Genomic DNA, 16,800 nt, shown 5'->3' on the forward strand with positions numbered 1-16,800 from the left:
ATTGTCATTTTTTTACCAGAATGGAAAGGGGAAAGTCTTAATTCATATCTTCTTATTTGTCTAACATCTAGAGTAATAAAGGATTAGGAGCCTTTACTCCAGTTATGGATTTCTCCAGCTAGGATGAGCTGGCATGACACTGTGCCTTAAAGCAGAAAAATACTACAATATTAAATTGCTTAGTTTTACCTTCAATATAAAGAAATATTGGAAACTTATATCACCCCTGACCCCCCCTTTTTTTTCCTCTGGCTTCTTGATATCCAGTAGTCAGTTTGTTATATTTCTGAGTTATCAAAGTTGAATCCAAGCCATAAAGAAAGTGTGCATGTTTCAATCCCACAGGCAAGGGTGAGATGCTGTATAAAGACAGATGATGCAAGGGCTACAGCTGCATTTTTTGGCTGCTCTGTAGTAGCTCCTCTAATAACCTGTGGGTAATTCTGGCAGTACCTAACGCGAAGCCAAATCTCCTTGTCTCAACAGGCATGGGAAAGCTAATTCAGCAATTCCTGACATGTGGAAGACATACTAGATATTTTTGTGATCCATTTATTCACGTTGGGATACTCCAGTGTGATTATACAATGCAGAATAAGTAACTATTATTAAAGGACCTATATAGGTCCTGCCCACATATGCATTCTGTAAATTGGAAGCAGGATTGTAGAGGCAGCATCATTGGTTCTAGAAAGGAGCTCATTTATATTTTTTAAACCTTACAGTGTTACAAATTATTGTGCTCAATATTTACAACAATCCTGAGAATAGTTTGTCCTCATTAATTATCACCAGTCTTTCAGATGCTTCTTAAATTGATAAGGCATTCAGGCTCTGGGTGCAAATAAATAAATAAATACATAAAAATAAAGGTAAAAGAAGAGAATTCCTGTATCTCATGATCTGATGGCAAAGAAAACATACAAGCGGGTAATGGAGAACATGTATCAGGGCACCTGGATGGGTTTGTGCTGCACCAGGACGGCCCTTGCGCTGTTGGGGTTCAGTTCAGTTGAGTGAAACCCGTGTCGGCGTCAGCAGGAGGGAGACCTTGGCCTTCTGCAAACAGCTCCTACTCTCTCCAAGAGGAGAGGGGGAAAAACAGCCAGCCAGAAGAAACTTTGTACGTGGCTCTGCATCCTATTTTTTGAACTACTAATAAAAGCTTGGGAAGGGGAAAATAATGGCAAAGTTAGGACTCCCTCTAGAGTCTGTATATGTTTTCTTCAAATCGGCACAGAGGTTGCACGTCCACAGGACTACGTTTCAGTGGAGCTGGTCATCCCGGAGAGGTTCCTAGAGGCGGCTGCGATCATGTGTGCTCTGGGTAATGCAAGAGAAGAGCCAGCACCTGAATCTGAGCCCAGGAGGAAAAATTCCCTTCCAATTTCCAGCCATAGTTCACTATAGAAGTTTAAATTGCTTGAAGCATAACATGGCTTTCTCAAACCTATTGAAGGTGTTTAGTATAACATGAATGTATAAATAAAGTGACCAAATTGCAAAAAAAAAAGAGTCCTAACCTGAAAAGCTTCACTTTTAAAATTGAGGTTTTTACAGCTAACCTTCTGCTTAGTGTCTCCTTTCTGCTCCTTCATAACATTCAGAGAAGGGCAACCAGGATGATTAAGGGAATGGAACATCTCCCGTACGAAGAGAGGCTGAGCGAGCTGGGCCTTTTTTCTCTGGAGAAGAGACGGCTCAGAGGGGATATGATTAATATGTATAAGTTCAGGAAGGGAGAATGCAGGGAGGAAGGGGACAGGCTGTTCTCACTGGTGGCCAGCGATAGGACGAGGGGTAATGGCCACAAGCTGAAACACAAGAAGTTCCGTCTCCAGGTGAGGAGCAACTTCTTTACTGTGAGGGTGACAGAGCAGTGGAACAGGCTGCCCAGGGAGGTTGTGGAGTCTCCTACTCTGGAGGTCTTCAAAACCCGCCTGGATGCCACCCTGTGCCACATGCTGTAGGTGTGCCTGCTTGAGCAGGAAGGTTGGACTAGATGATCTGTAGAGGTCCCTTCCAACCTTAAATATTCTGAAACATCCTTATGAAAGAGGGCAAGCTTCTTTGTGGCAACTGTCTTGGGAGAAAAGGTTCACGAAGTTAAAAGAACACTGGTGTGGAAAAAACAACAATGTATTGGTGTGAAGCCATAAATGAATTCCTCAGAAAAACCCGTGTTGTCCTTGTGAACTTGGTTTACAAAAGGAAAGTTCATTGCTTTCTTGGAAATGACCAGGTAGACAAAAGCAAATCAGGAAACTCCAGCTTTGACAGATTAGCTTAGATGTATCTGAGCTCTGTATCCATCAGAAATGCAAACTGAAAAGAATTTATGAAATAAACTCTAGTTTGATTCATTCTATAATGTCCTTATGCACAGAACAGCTACATCTTCTTATGTCTCTGTGAGTTTGTTTCCATTTTGGGGAAAAATGGAAAATTTCCTGTTTTTTTGGGGGGAGTTTTGTTGTGTTTTATGCACAACAAAATTCTTGTGCATCATTTTTCTTCCTGTCTTTGGCACCTTTATGACCAAGTAGGCATCTGTGCTTGTAGAGAAGCACAGACATGTCAAGTTACATAAATCAGGAAGCAGTAGCCAAAATGATGATGAAAAGAAGTGTAATCACATCGTGATCCTTAAAAATTTAAAATCACAGTAAAAGAAATAGATTTTTACATTGCTCAGTATCAAAAAGGCCATGTATTGTAGTTAACTAAAATGAACCTTCAGAGACCGAAGAAGAAGAAAACCCACTGCTATAAATGTTAAAGCTTTTTCATAGCTCCACTGAATCATTTGAAAAATAGGAATATCTTAAACTGACAACATATATTTGTCCTATCTGGCACATCTGAATATGTTTGTAGCCAAATGGTTGTTTCTGATAACCTAACTTCCCATTGTAGCTGTTTCAGACTACACTAATATACTATTTGTGCTTCTTTCCATATATACACCTGCAATATTTCTGTCTCCGTGACCAAGTGATCTACTGATGCTGACCTTGAAGTTGTGTCGTCATTTTTAGCTGCCAGTTATCTCTACATTCCCATGTAGATTTTTTTTCCAATTATTTTATATATATCCAATTATTGTTTTCTAAGTTATGTTACTGTTCAAGTAAAGCAGCAATAAGACTGTCTTTTTCTTCAATTTTATGGCTCTGTTTTTCTACATCTGATGCAGGTGGTTTGAGTCAGTATCCTAGAACAATGTGACGTCTGTACAAGTCAATGGTGACCTTGCCAGTTTCTGTTAAAAACTGCCTTTTGGGTGATGCTTTTGTGGAGTGTGGTGAGGGGTTGTTTGTTTATTTTAATACTCCCTTAGCAGTGCAGCATGTACTGAGATCTGGGATGAAGACAAGATACCTGGAATCTGTAATCTTTTAAGGTAGAGCTTCCTTTAAGCAAATTTAAACTATAAGATGTACCCGTGTATTCCTTTATCAGAGACCAGATCCTCTCAGTAGAGGCAGGGGAATACAGACACTAAAAATATTTCCATTTGTTAAGGTATATAATGATTGTAGATAAAAATACTCGTCCTTTAATACCTTCCTCTCAGGAGCATGCAAAGCTCTTATGCTCTTTGCTATTGTTGTGGCCCAATTTTCTTCATATAGTATTTTGTATAATGTATATCCCAAATGCTTTCTCAAAGTGATGCAATTAGAGTTAAGTAACAAGTAGAAATAGATAGGGAAGCTGAGGAATGTTAAGGAAGGAGAGGAGCTTTGGGAGAGGGAAGAGATTTGCTGCAGCTGTGTTAAATTGAGGTGAGCTGGGAGGAAGGCTGTCAAGGGGCACCTGGAGTGAGCGTATAAAGAGGGAAGGACCTGGGTCTCCAAGTTGGGAGAGCTGGATGTTTCTCTTGTTCTACAGCCAGAATTCAGACAGTGTAAGTGCAATCTGAAACATGGAGTAAGTGTACCCTTTTTTAATTAAACCTTTCTGCCCTCATTTTGAATATAAGCAACCTTGCTGAAATTGGCCTGGTAGCGAGAAACCACCTTGAAGATACTTCATGGATTAAGAGAAGGGATGCAGGAGTATGAGGGGTTTTCACTTTGTCCCTAGTTTTGTTTTCTGAATAAAGTGTTTTTGTGTCAAAATAAACTTCTTGTTCTATTTTCTTGACATTTTGTAAGATAAATTGCAGAATATTGATGGTTGACATGAATAGTTCTGTAATGGCCCCTAGAATCAGAAAATAATCTTCAGTCCAGTCACCTTGCAGAGCTTTTTCTTTGGTCAGATGTTATTTCACTGCTTACTGGTACATTCTCCAAAGCACAGAGCAGGGGTTTGTAATCAAGTCTCTCACTCTGACTCATTGTTTGTATTCCTGGTTGTTTTTTCTCAGCTAGTTGATGTGCTCTGCTCTGGAGCTTTTCACATCTTCCAGCTGAATCATAGTTAAATTAAAATGATTGTGGCTTTTTTGAAAGTTTACTTTTTGTGCTTCTTGTGTCTTAAAATCCTAGCTCTTCTGCAATATCCAAAAGTAGAGCTGCAAAGACTCTTAAATGGAAAATGAGAAATGTGTGTAATGAATATTTGCTGTAGCAATTTCCTGTAGTTATGTTGTATCATATATTGTACATATTTTGTATCTTTGTTTCCCAAGCATTAAGTATTATTCCTTTCCTTGCACTTTTTCAATAAAAGGTGATTTATGTACCTTCCCTGTTTTTTTTTTTTTTTTCTTTTTTTCTCCCTCCTCTGGTGCTCCATTCATGTTTTCCAGCTTTCCTTAGTAGCAGGTAGGAGTCATAGTAGGAGGTAAGGTTAACAAACCTTACCTCCGTCTTCCACATGTAAAGAAAAATCTTTTGGGGGATTAATGCAAGAAACCTTAGGTATTTAGTATGTGTCTTGGAAATGCAACTCTGTAGGTACATACACTACTATTCCAGTGTTGGTAAATAGCTGTAATCAAGATTGATGTTCATAAGCTTCTTGCAAACCTAGTGCTTTGTAAACATTTAGATCAAAGCGTGTTCTGAAGAATGCTTTGAAAGGTGTGTTCTGAAGACCCGTGTGATTGTGGCATTTTATCATTATGCTTTACCGATGACAGATCACCTCAGCTCATGAGTACCCGAGGGAAACCAAATGTCTTTTTTTGTGGAAAGGTTGCTTGATTGGTGAGGAGAGATTTTACAAAATAGAAGTTTACTTTTAATTATCCAACTGGGAAAATGCAGAAAAAAAAAAAATCAGTGTCTTTGAATCCATACACATTTTTTTCTGCTAATATAATAAATAGACTTTCATAAAAGTCTTTATAGGGAAAGAGGCAGATGCACTACAAATATTCTTGCTGGCTGCAGCTCAAATCCAAGAGTGAGTCTGATCTGAACTGACTTAATCTGTTTCATCAATGTGCTCAATCAAAGCAGCCTCAAACTTTGACTTGCGGTTTGCCAACTGGCATTTGTTGGTGTTCTCAGGCATGGCAAAAATACTCGGTAAATGCATATTTGGCTAATTTACCATCTGTTTATAGATAATATGCAGATAGGAAGAGGTGAGGCCATAAATTCTTATCAGTTTGCTCATGTACATTTGTGAGTATTGCCTGGCTCGGGGTGCTGACTTGTTTGTAAAGGCAACCCCAGTTGATGTGGTCAGGTCACTGGTCACAGGTCAAGGTGATAGTCTTGCCACTGCTCCAGGGTGTCTGCAGAGACTCTCAATCAACATCTTTGTGATTATGCCAGCTGAGCAAAGTCCCTTTATATAATACATATAGATGTATTTTTATATATGTATAAATATATATTTATATTTTTATATATTTTATATAAATATATGTGTGTATATATATATAAAACGCAGGTGCTTGTCCTGCTTTCGCCACTGACCTTCAGGCATAGAAGGTACCTAAGAAGAAATTCTAAATTGTCATCTGATAAAGGATTGTTAGTGCTAGACCAACTTGATTAGCGTTGACTTTAAGAAAAAAAAGTGTTTATTTCCAATTCTGAAGATAGGTTAGCTGCTATATCACTTTGTGAAAGGACAGATACACAGTGACTTCACTCAGCTGGTCCACATGATTTTGTAGTCAGCAATTTGGACTAGTAGGACCTGCCTGCACATTTGTTAGGCTAATTCAGTCGTGTACCCGAGCGTTTTTATTTGTACATAATCGGTAGGTGATTGCTCTCCAACCTGTTTGAGGTAGATGCACGATAACTGAACAGACTATTAGTTTTTATGCTGCTTCCATGAATATTGAATGTGAAAACGGTAGTTTATTGGAGGCATTGAGAGCAAATATTTTTCAGCGAATTAAGCTAGAAAGAAGAATCACTGCTGAGGAAAGGTGAGGATTGTAAAGGTGGTTGCTCTGTGCGCTTACCACAGGCCAGGTCTACCCAGATTGATTCAAGCAAATCTGGATGGTTTCTAGGCTTGCCTAATTATAGCAAAGGAACTAATAGTGAACCTGGGATGGCTCTGAACTTTTCAGCTAATGTGTTGCTTTGTATTAAATTCACTTTTCTTCACTTAAAATGTACATTTCTGGCACTATCACCATATGTAATGAAAGTTGTATCAAATATTGACACTTACTGCCATTCACTTTAATTCCTAAAGTACAACACGGGTTCCTAAATTCCTAAAATATCACGGAGCTGTATGCCTACTCATTTCTTTGTGTTGTATTTGTCTGAATACTGCAATATTCCGTTGTTTTCCAGTTGATTATACTGTGGCTTCTTGGGGTGAGCAAAAACGAAACTGTTGGGTAATTGTTTCTCAGATAAGTGTCATGCTATGCCTTGATATTTGCCAGCAAATAAATGTGTAGAATCTTGTTGCTTTAGAGCAGAATGGTCATGGTGTTTCGAGAAGCAGTTCACTGAGTTGTGTTTTACAGAGCTGGTGCCTAGACCGTGTCTGCTCTAGATATGCACGATGCTGACAAGGCTCTTCCAAAGCCTTTAATATTCTTAGGATTTTTTTTTTTTCCTGAGGAGGAGGAAAAATGCATTATTATGTACGCTTCTTGCCAGATGTGACCATTTGGCATTTGGGTATGGATCTTGGGGTCTTATGGATGCAGTATATGGAATTGTGATGTTACCCAAGTGGGTGCAAAGCAGGAAGCAAGTCAAGCTCCCAAAGAGCCAGAGCTCTGCCTTGCTCAGCTGCTGGCACCAGGCTCTGCTTGGGCTGCTGCTCAAGCAAATGATGAGACTTCCAAGTTACTGAGAACATAAGTGATGTAAAAAGTCAAACTCAGTTGTCATCCAGGTTTAGCTCTACAGGCATAGGGAAAAAAGGTTACTTCAACTCATGGTGTCCAACTATTTTTGGCTAGAACTAAAAAGAGGAGAAATCTAAGAAGTATTGTTATTTATTTTGCTTTTATGACGTGCTTTCCCCAGCCCTCCACCCCCCGAAAATAGGCACTACTTTGAATATTTAGACTACTTAGATGGCTGTTTAGAAGACATCACTGAACAGACAATATGCTAAATGTAAATGCAACATTAAAAGAAAAAAAAAAGCCCATTTTAATTATTTTTAGTCCAGACTGGAAGATTAAAGAGTGTTTTAAATAGATGTCAAACAACCATTACTTTTGCAAATTCATTATTCTTTGTTAAGATAACAATTAACATGTATATAATGGGACTGAAACAAGTTCACCACTCATAAGAACAAAGCTAATTAGGATTTTACTAAAAGCGTGTGAGCCTGTTTGAAATTGCCTCAAGCAGCAGGGAATGATAGAGGATTCAAGTTGAACTGATACTAAGGAAAAAGACATCTGAAGCAGCCACAGCCGACTCCTGATAGGAAAAGCAAAGGAAAACTTAATATAAATGATCTGAACTCATTTCACTATTTCTCATCTGTTTATTAAGAGATGTGTTTAAATTGACTAGATAAATTTCAGCCAAGCTCATGGGGGCCCATGTCCTAATAAAAACCATTCATCACTGCTCTGTGTTTATTGTTGTGGCTTCTTTCTTCCAAACATGATCTCTTTAAAGTTAAATCTAATATGTAATTCTGCATGTACTATTAGTGTAAAGCTTCCAGATTTCCTTTCAAAAATATGCATGTCTGTTGTATCACCATTCGCTTTCTTGTTTTGTTCTTAATTTCTGTAGTTTCATGAGAAGGGAAATACCTCATGCTCTTGCCTGGTTATAGTTACTTTCAAAATGCTGTTTATCCACTAAATAGTAATGGACACATCAGTTATTTTACATTATTCCAGCACTTAAATCTCTAATATAATTTTGTTGTTACCCTTGTGATAATGACAAGGTAAAATTCTAGTCTGAATTTTTCTTGCATTGCGCTATGCTCAACTGCTGAGTGTCCCTAGGTCCCAGTATAACTTCCCTGATGCCTGCAGTGTGACTTTCTATAATATCTTAAGCCAGGCTTCTCCATCATATGTGTGCTTAAAACTTGTTAAATAGTAAGAACTTTGGCTATCATGCCTGGTAGTTCAGAAAATCCAATTACTTTTCTCTGGACTGCTTCATTTATTAAAGAAACACTGAAAGAATAGAAGCATACTTGGAGGAAGGGAAGGGCACTCGATCCTTTCCCAGCCTTGTGTAAATAGGAAATACTGGTTTTGATTATAGAATTAAGTCTAGAAAAATAAGATGGTGTTTGCTGTTGCAAACAGTTCTTCAGTTGTAAGACTGCTTTAAAAGACTCTATAACAAATGTTTTTTAGAGAAGCATAATGAGATTGTTAGGACAGATTCATGACTGAAGAAAGCAGAGATATGTTAAAATAATGAAAAGTTCAAGACTTTTAAAGCATCAATATTTACTATTTCTGTTAATCTTCTCCTTTAGAAAGTAGGGAGATGATGCTATTACAACCTGCAAGTAAGAATGCCTAATCAGGAAACCTTCTGGGGAATTAAATGGATGTGGTAAAGGATCGGCCACTGACCTCTCGGAGTGTTGTTTAGGCAATATTATGGACAACAAAAAACCTCATAAGTATGAGGTTTTATAAGCCCTGATACAAATTAGGTTATAAATTTTATTTCATTAATTACTCTGAAACTAGGTTTAATTTCCAAACATATGCTCAAAATGGAAAGTATGTTGGCGAAACCTCTTGAATATACGTAACCTAAACTTAATGTAATATTTAGGAAATATAATATTTTAGGAAAACTAAGTCTGGGATTTAAAATAAAAATCAATGAGAACTTCAGAGGAGCTTAACAAGAAGATGGAAATCTGTATGTATGGAAATCTGTTGCAAGTACCTGAAGAAATGGGTGATGAATGTGATGAATGAAGGTGATGAACTGGCTTTGTGAGAGTTGAATTAAGGATTTTGGCTTACGCAGATGCACTGAAGTTTGAAGTTATTTTTGATCAGTGATGGTTACAATGGCAGGGGACATTTGGAACAAATGCCTGCCTCAGTCTGGATGAGGAGATCCTTGAAACAGGACTTGGCTTTCATGTTTGCTTTTCTTGTCACCACAAATTTTAAGCTGCAAACTTTCTTAAAATGTAGGCAATACCAACCAGGATGGAGGAGGACTCTTAGTCAAAGATGAAGAAACAAGGAAGTAAACCTTGATAAAGTATGATAGAAATTTACTGGAAATTCTCATGTTGGAATTGTTTTAAAAAAATGCTAGATGAAGTTGTGGATGCTGCCAAGGTTTCTGAGATACAACTTGTTTTTTTTGATGCTCATTTGGGGTCTTATTCCTTTAGAACTGCTAGGTGACTGAACACAAAAACAAAGCAAAGCAGAACTGGCTGCTCAGACAACTTGGATATTTTTGGATATTTCTGTATCCAAGCAAATTGGGTGTAAAGGGCAGTGGAAAACCAAATCTGCTGTTGCATAGACTGCTTCTCAACTCTCTGTGAGAGGGAGACTTTATCTGAATTAAGGGAGGAGAGAAAGCCATTAATCTTTGAAGGTTTACCCACACACTTGTTTTCTTATGTCCACCTCAGCTACTCTTAGGCTTGGGAATAACAATTCTCATCTGACTGGCCAGGCAGAAAGGTATAAATGTGGGAGCTGTACCCAATGGATAGACTGTACGAAACTCTCCTATCTCCTACCCTTGCATCCTAAAATAAAGCTCCTATGACCCCCATAAGCTTGATTCTCTTCAGGTCTGTGCTGTGCATGCTTGAATTGCCAAATTTAAGAATTTGCAGGTGGATTTCTGTGTAATCTGCCATTTTATCATGTAGTCACTTGGTGGACTTGGTAGTGTTATCTATTTTAGATTCAAATCACAAGCACAGGTTTTTTCTCTTTTTTTGCTCCCCATGTTTGATATTTATTGTGATGGACTTGAAGCTTATTGCTCCAAGGGAATGAAATCTTGATTATGGTGAGTTATGAGACTTCGTAACTTGTTCCTTAGCAGACAAAGAAGTCGATGAAATATTAGGACTATTTTTGGAGAGGAATAGAGTTCCAAACCCCCGCAGAGCTGCACCACTGCAAATCCATGGTGCACCTGTTAAAGTTAGGTGCAGTTTTGTTCCCCTCGTCCCAGGAGAGGTACAGCAGGACTGGAGAGAGTACAGAGAGTGGCTGACAGCTCTGAGGACACTAAATAGACTGGTACTGAATGTATTACGACTTCTCACTGGGAAAGTTTATTGGCAACCATTAAATACAAAGATGTGCCCCTAGCTAAGAAAGTCGCCCCAAATGGAATAGGGGGTGAGGGAAGAACAGGTGTTACCCGATATGGGGCTGGTAAATTTTACTACATTGCCCACTTTGGTTTTCGCTTCCACTGAGGAAAAGCCTCTCCCAGATGTATTCTGGTTTTACTAAGGAGAGGGCTGGGCTGAGGAAACTGGACCCCTAGAGCTGAATGTTGCTGAGATGTTTTCTGTGCCCTTTGTCAGCTTGATTTTTCTAGTGAAATTAAAAGCGGTCTTTTCCCTTTTTACATTTTAAATGATTTTCACCTTTCTGATGCTTCATGCTGTAGAGGTGTTTTCATATACAGAACTAAAAATTTACAATTTACATCAGTTAGTATTTATGAAAATACGCATAAGTTAACTCCAAGTAATGCTGAGGGCTGTTACCACTAACTGAACTGAAAAACAGCAGTCTGAGATAATTGGCCTCAAATTATGGTAGAGATGACAGAAAATTAATGTGAGGAACGGAGGTGGGTTATAACAATTAAATTGGTATCCTTCCAGACGAAGGAAGCATGGAAAAGGAGACTATTTTGTGCCTGATTAAAAAAAAAAAATTGATGTTTAAAGTACCACAGTGAGAGCATAAAATTTTGAGAATTGGGATTTAATAGCACCTGCAGAATAAGAAGTGCTGCCTTTGGAAGGCCCCATTTAGGCCATAAACATTTGCTGCCCGAAACGTGAACAAGAACTACTGTTTCTTCCCTCTCCTCATTCCCTGGCCCTGTGTTTCTGGGTGCAGCTCTGGACGTGTGTTCCTCCTGTGCCTGGTTAATTCTGTGGAAGGGGATTCTGAGAGCGTCTCCAAGACTTGTGCCAGACGAATAGGCTGCCTTTGATTCTGCCGTGCTGCCATGGTCTAAGAAGCTTTGTGCCTCTTATATGACAGGAAAGAGAGAGAAAAAAAAAATTCTCAGATAAAAGTTTGAAATAAAAAAGAGAGATCTATGGTCCAACTTCAGTGAGTGTTTTCTTTCTTATATTGGAAATGAATACTTCAGCTGAAGTGGAATAGAAGGCTTCAATCCAATCCACTCTAGCTGATAGACTGAAGTGGAAGACTACATATAGCCTGCATATAACTGGTTATTTATAAGTAAATATATCTGTACTTTAGGATTGCAATTTGCTGACAGACTTTCCTGCTGCATATTGACTTCAATTATTTTTTGTGCCAAGTATGCCCTTAACTTCACAATAGACACATTTATTCATCTAGATCTACATCTATTTCTTATCTTTTATGTAAAGCTCAGAGACTGCATATTTTAAAATATAGACTTTGTGTATAACAGCATTGAGCTAGCTTTTAAAAATGTAAGTGCATATCTCATTTCCACAAAATGGAAGAGACTAAATGAACTGATGACTCCAAAAAAATAAATGAACAGTATATTAAAAACAATTGTCTTATATGTGGTACTTGTATATCAAATTCAATATTTAATATTAATCCCCCTAAACACCACAAGGGAAATTAAATGTTTTATTTGTAAAATATTGTAAGGAATTGTTCAATTTAGCACTGTTCCAGTGGAAGTTTGGTCCTGTTTTCATTGTAATTCATCTTGATTTATCTAAGCTTTACCACAGTGTTCCCAACTCCTGTTACTGAAGTAAATACTAAATTCTCTTGATTTGATATAATGTAACATAGAGGCCGTCTTCTAAACATATGTGAGCTGAACGGAGAAGTAGTTCACCCCAGTTTATGGAAATTTTTGATGTACCATGAGACATTGCTAATTGTACTGGCTGAGGATTCTAGTTCCAAAGTTAAGATGCATAAATTGACTGTCAAGCCTTCAGTAATTTCCCTGTGTTCTTCATCTTAGTAATAAAAGAGCCTGACATCAGAAAATCTGTGTTTCTGGAAATCTTTGTTCTGGAAATAAAAGCAGAAATGTAAACAAAGCAATGGCTGGTCACTCGTGCTTGCATAAAAAATAACATCAACTGATCTTACACGGCAGAGTATAATTGAAATAAACAGTTTTTCTAGTAGTTGGGCTTTTAACACAGTCTGGGTGGGGAAATACTAATTGGTGCTTGTCTAAGCTCTGGCAGAATGCAATAGCTGGAAGCACAATCCAGCTTGGTGGGAATTTGGAGAATGGAATATGTGTAGAATGGGGCAGAGTTACTTAATGAGAGTTTTGAGTTTCTTCTGGACCTAGCATGCTGCGCTCTATATGGCTGCTGAGTCCTCACCTGTGCTTATTAATGCCTATTAGTAAGAAAGTTTTGTTTTAATTCAGTAAGGCTGTTAATTAGGGAAGGCTGTTAATCATCTAGGAAGCATGTTGGTGGGAGAGCTTGTTCAACAGATTTCTCCAATGTGGGGAGTTGTGTCTCCCAAGGTAATAATGAGATAAAAGTCTTTATGGAAGTGTTTTCTCAGCCTTGTCTTTTGAAGATTTTACATTTCAGTACGGGAAAAAAAGAACATTCGTTGTCTCAGCAGAGTAAAACAGCAGTGGATCTCGTAGTCTGGCAATCTGGATGGTTAACTAGAAGCAGAAAGGCTTCGACTTGGGGCTTTGCAAATGATATTTTGGTACGTAGCCTTGGAGCAGAGTCAAAATGTGCTGATCTTTTTGCTAAAAGGCAAAGTTTTGTTATCTTTTCCCTCTCCATCCCTTCCCTCTGAAGACTGAGGGCACAATCAAATCTTGGAGCGTGGTGTCTCACTGTAATGTGCGAGTGGCATCTCCAGGCAATGAGCTCTGTCCTTCGCGGCTCTGCTTCCCCATGCACTTACCCCAGATCAGGCCCGTGGCTTCCCCTGCTGCATCCAGGCATCCAAACCCTTAGGAAAAGCTTGGCACAAATCATGGTCTCCTTTTCTGCTCTAAGGCAGACCTTCCTCCCCTTTGGGGGCCTGCAGATACCCTTCTAGTGTGGAGACCTAGGAAAGAGATCTATTATTCTGTGATGCTTTAGTTAAAGAACAGTGAAGCAATAGTAAACCCTTTTGATACCGAGTAAAGAATATAATCACAAATATATCAGCCTGGAGCTGCTGCTATTCAGTATCTGAGATCAAGCCACCATTTCATGCTGAAAAGGCTGCGATGTTTGACGTGCGTGTTATGGTTTGAAGAGTTCCCCATCTCATTTGCTACAGGAGTTAATGAAAACCTCATGAAACAAGAAAAATAACGCAATACCAAAAAGGGAATTTCTTTTCAAAATTTGTCATAATTAAGTCCGTAGTCTTCTCAATTGTCGGATCTTGAAAAACTGGCCAAATTTTATCGTGTGTTTATTGCTAAATGACTGATTACCAGATAGATGGAACATAGCAAGCACCATATGTTTTGTTTACCTAAAGGCTCATAAATTCAATGTCTGTTGGGTCTCTCAAACATGATATGTTAGCAGATTCCTTCCAGGAAAACAAAAACCAACTATAAAGTCATCAGGTTGAAGTATTATCCTTTCAGATGCTTTTTCAACCCAATTCATTCTTTGGCTGTAAATACAAGCCAGATGCAGTACTGAGTTCTGATTAATTGTTTGTCAAAATATGTGTAGCGCAGTGAGCACAGAGGAATTGTTGGCATCTTGGGTTGCTAATGAACTCTACCCAACGGTCTACGCAAAGTGTGAACATACATAAACAAACTTTCAAGAAGAGCATATGCTTTGATAAACTGTGTTGTCTTATTAGTAACGTGAGCATCAGCGTAGGTATTTTAGATGCAGATGGATTAAATAAATTGTTCAAGTGCTTATTTTGAGCTAGCTTGCCAAGAGTGGGTTATTGCACTGCTGCTGCCTAGGGCAGGTCCTGCTCTATAAACAGGTGAAAATAAGGGTGAGTGAATTGTTATTGTAACATCACTTTAGCCTTCTAAGGAAAATAAGGATCTCCTCAGGTAGATAAGTTGAATCATATATAAATTACTTAAGGACGTGTGGCAGATCACTAGGAGAGTACAGTGAATGACTTGGGGCAGTCTGTGTTTGGAACGGCAGAGTTTGCTTGAGTTCTCTGGATAGACATAACATATATGCAATTGCTCTGTCTATATCAGGTCCTTGCTTTACCAGTCCCAAATAAAAAGGTGAGCCTTTTCCAAGCCCTTTTGGAGACCTATGGCAGTATATATATTACCCACCATATTCTTCCTACTTCCCTGGGTTAAGAAGCCTGGGTTAAGAACCAGCAGCCATCTGAAATCTTTGCTCTCTGTGGAAATAGCAAAGGTTACAAATGGTGTGTTCTCTTAATTTACTTGCTAATTAACTTTCTCTTGATTTGCTTCATTTTTGAACCACAAAAAGTTAATGCTTTGAGATGAGACAGTATTAATTTTTGCCTTTTGCCAGCTGAAAATTAGTTGAAATGTGAACTTCTAGAGTACTGTAGTATAAACAAAGTATATGATACTACAATAGACATAAAAAAGTTTTTCATATACAGATGCTCATTTGATTCATATATCTTTTTTTCATGGCTTCAAGTTATATTCTGCAGCTGCTCAGTATAAATTATTACCATAACATATGTGTATGTACTTAAGAAATATCGTTTGGTCAAATAACAGAAGCACAGAAAACAGAATACTGAAATTTCAAGCAACTTGTGAAGAAACATCAAAACTATTTGGGAACAGAGAGGCAATACTGGAATACAGGTGGTGGTAATGAGATTGTGGAACACAGTGGGGAGGAAATTTGCTCAAACAAATATGCAAATAATCAATGAATAACAAGTTTTTGCAGATGAATCTTTGATATATGAGCCAAATGGAGAAACTTTGTTGTGCCATTTGGATACAGAAAACTAGTCTTGGTTTATTCACATTAAAGGTAAGAAAAAAAATGCTGCTGCTTTTTGTTTTCTAATGGTTGCAAGTTAAATTGTTTGGAAATTCCCCACTGCTTCCTCTGCTTCCTGGCCTCTTAACCTAGGATTAGCACATTGCTCACAACTTCGTCATGCATCCAATCTTCTCTTCAAGTCTAAAAGACTTAAAATGGGTCTTCTATGTGCAGCAAAAGTGCCTGAGTTGTTTAGCTCCGACAAAGCTCCCTATAATAGAGCTAAAGCCTTATAAAGTCATGTAGCTATTTTTCTAACCTGAGAATATGCAAGAGGGAAGGAAATTCTAAATTTTAAATTCTCTACTTGCTGACCTATTTCAATCATTAAAAATGTCTCTTAGTTACAGTAAAGTAATAGTTTTGAAAGGCTGTGCTATTAAATTTTCCTTCAGAGCATAGAAAGTTTTCTCTGTGGATTACTGTAACTTTTGCACAAATCATTCCCACCTCCTCTAGGTGAATGAGGTGAAATATCTATTCCTTTCCTGTGTTTGAACCTTTTTTTTTTTTTTTTTTTTTTTTTTTTGGGGGCAATGTTTTATTCCTTCTGAATGTATAACTTTCTCTCAGGTCAAGAAGAGTTTTCTGTGAACAGATAAATAGCTGTATTGGATTCCTACTTCCAGCTAAAACCAGTGATGTTAAACTCTCCATGAGTCTGATTCGGTTCTTGTGCAGCTCAGTAGGAGTTTTGCCTATGGGAAAGAAGGAGACCTTTCCCATTAACTTTGATTTCAGTTCACGTTCACTTTTGGAAAAACAGCTGATGCACCAAAATACTGCAAATAACTGCATCTGTGAATGCTAACGGCTGTTTCTAGTGTATAGGATTGCCACAAAACTGCTTTTAAAATCTTAACTGCAAAGAGTACAAGCTCCTGAGTCCTCTCACTGGAATTCATCCAGTTTTTCATGAGCTTACACAGAAGAATAAACTCTAGCTCTTTCCCATCACTGAAAATATATAGTAAGGAGCTGCTTGGGCTGCAACAACTGGAAATCACAAGTTCAACTTCATGCACATTATAACTTGCTGTGTCAGCTGAGGAGAAAAATAAGTTACTCCTAGTAATATAGTCATACCTTACTCAAATGTTAACTGGCAACAGTTCAATTTAGACATAGCAAAACTAGCTTGGATATGTCTTCAGGAGCGACTATTCCCACCACAGTTGTGTGCAGTAGTGAAGATATCTGGGAAGAAATAGTGAAGAAAGGGCTTTGAGTCTAAGAAGAATTTTCATCTTCTAACAA

This window comes from Nothoprocta perdicaria, unplaced genomic scaffold (genome assembly GCF_003342845.1).
Source record: "Nothoprocta perdicaria isolate Ctin4 unplaced genomic scaffold, notPer1 scaffold_4, whole genome shotgun sequence".
Taxonomy (NCBI): domain Eukaryota; kingdom Metazoa; phylum Chordata; class Aves; order Tinamiformes; family Tinamidae; genus Nothoprocta; species Nothoprocta perdicaria.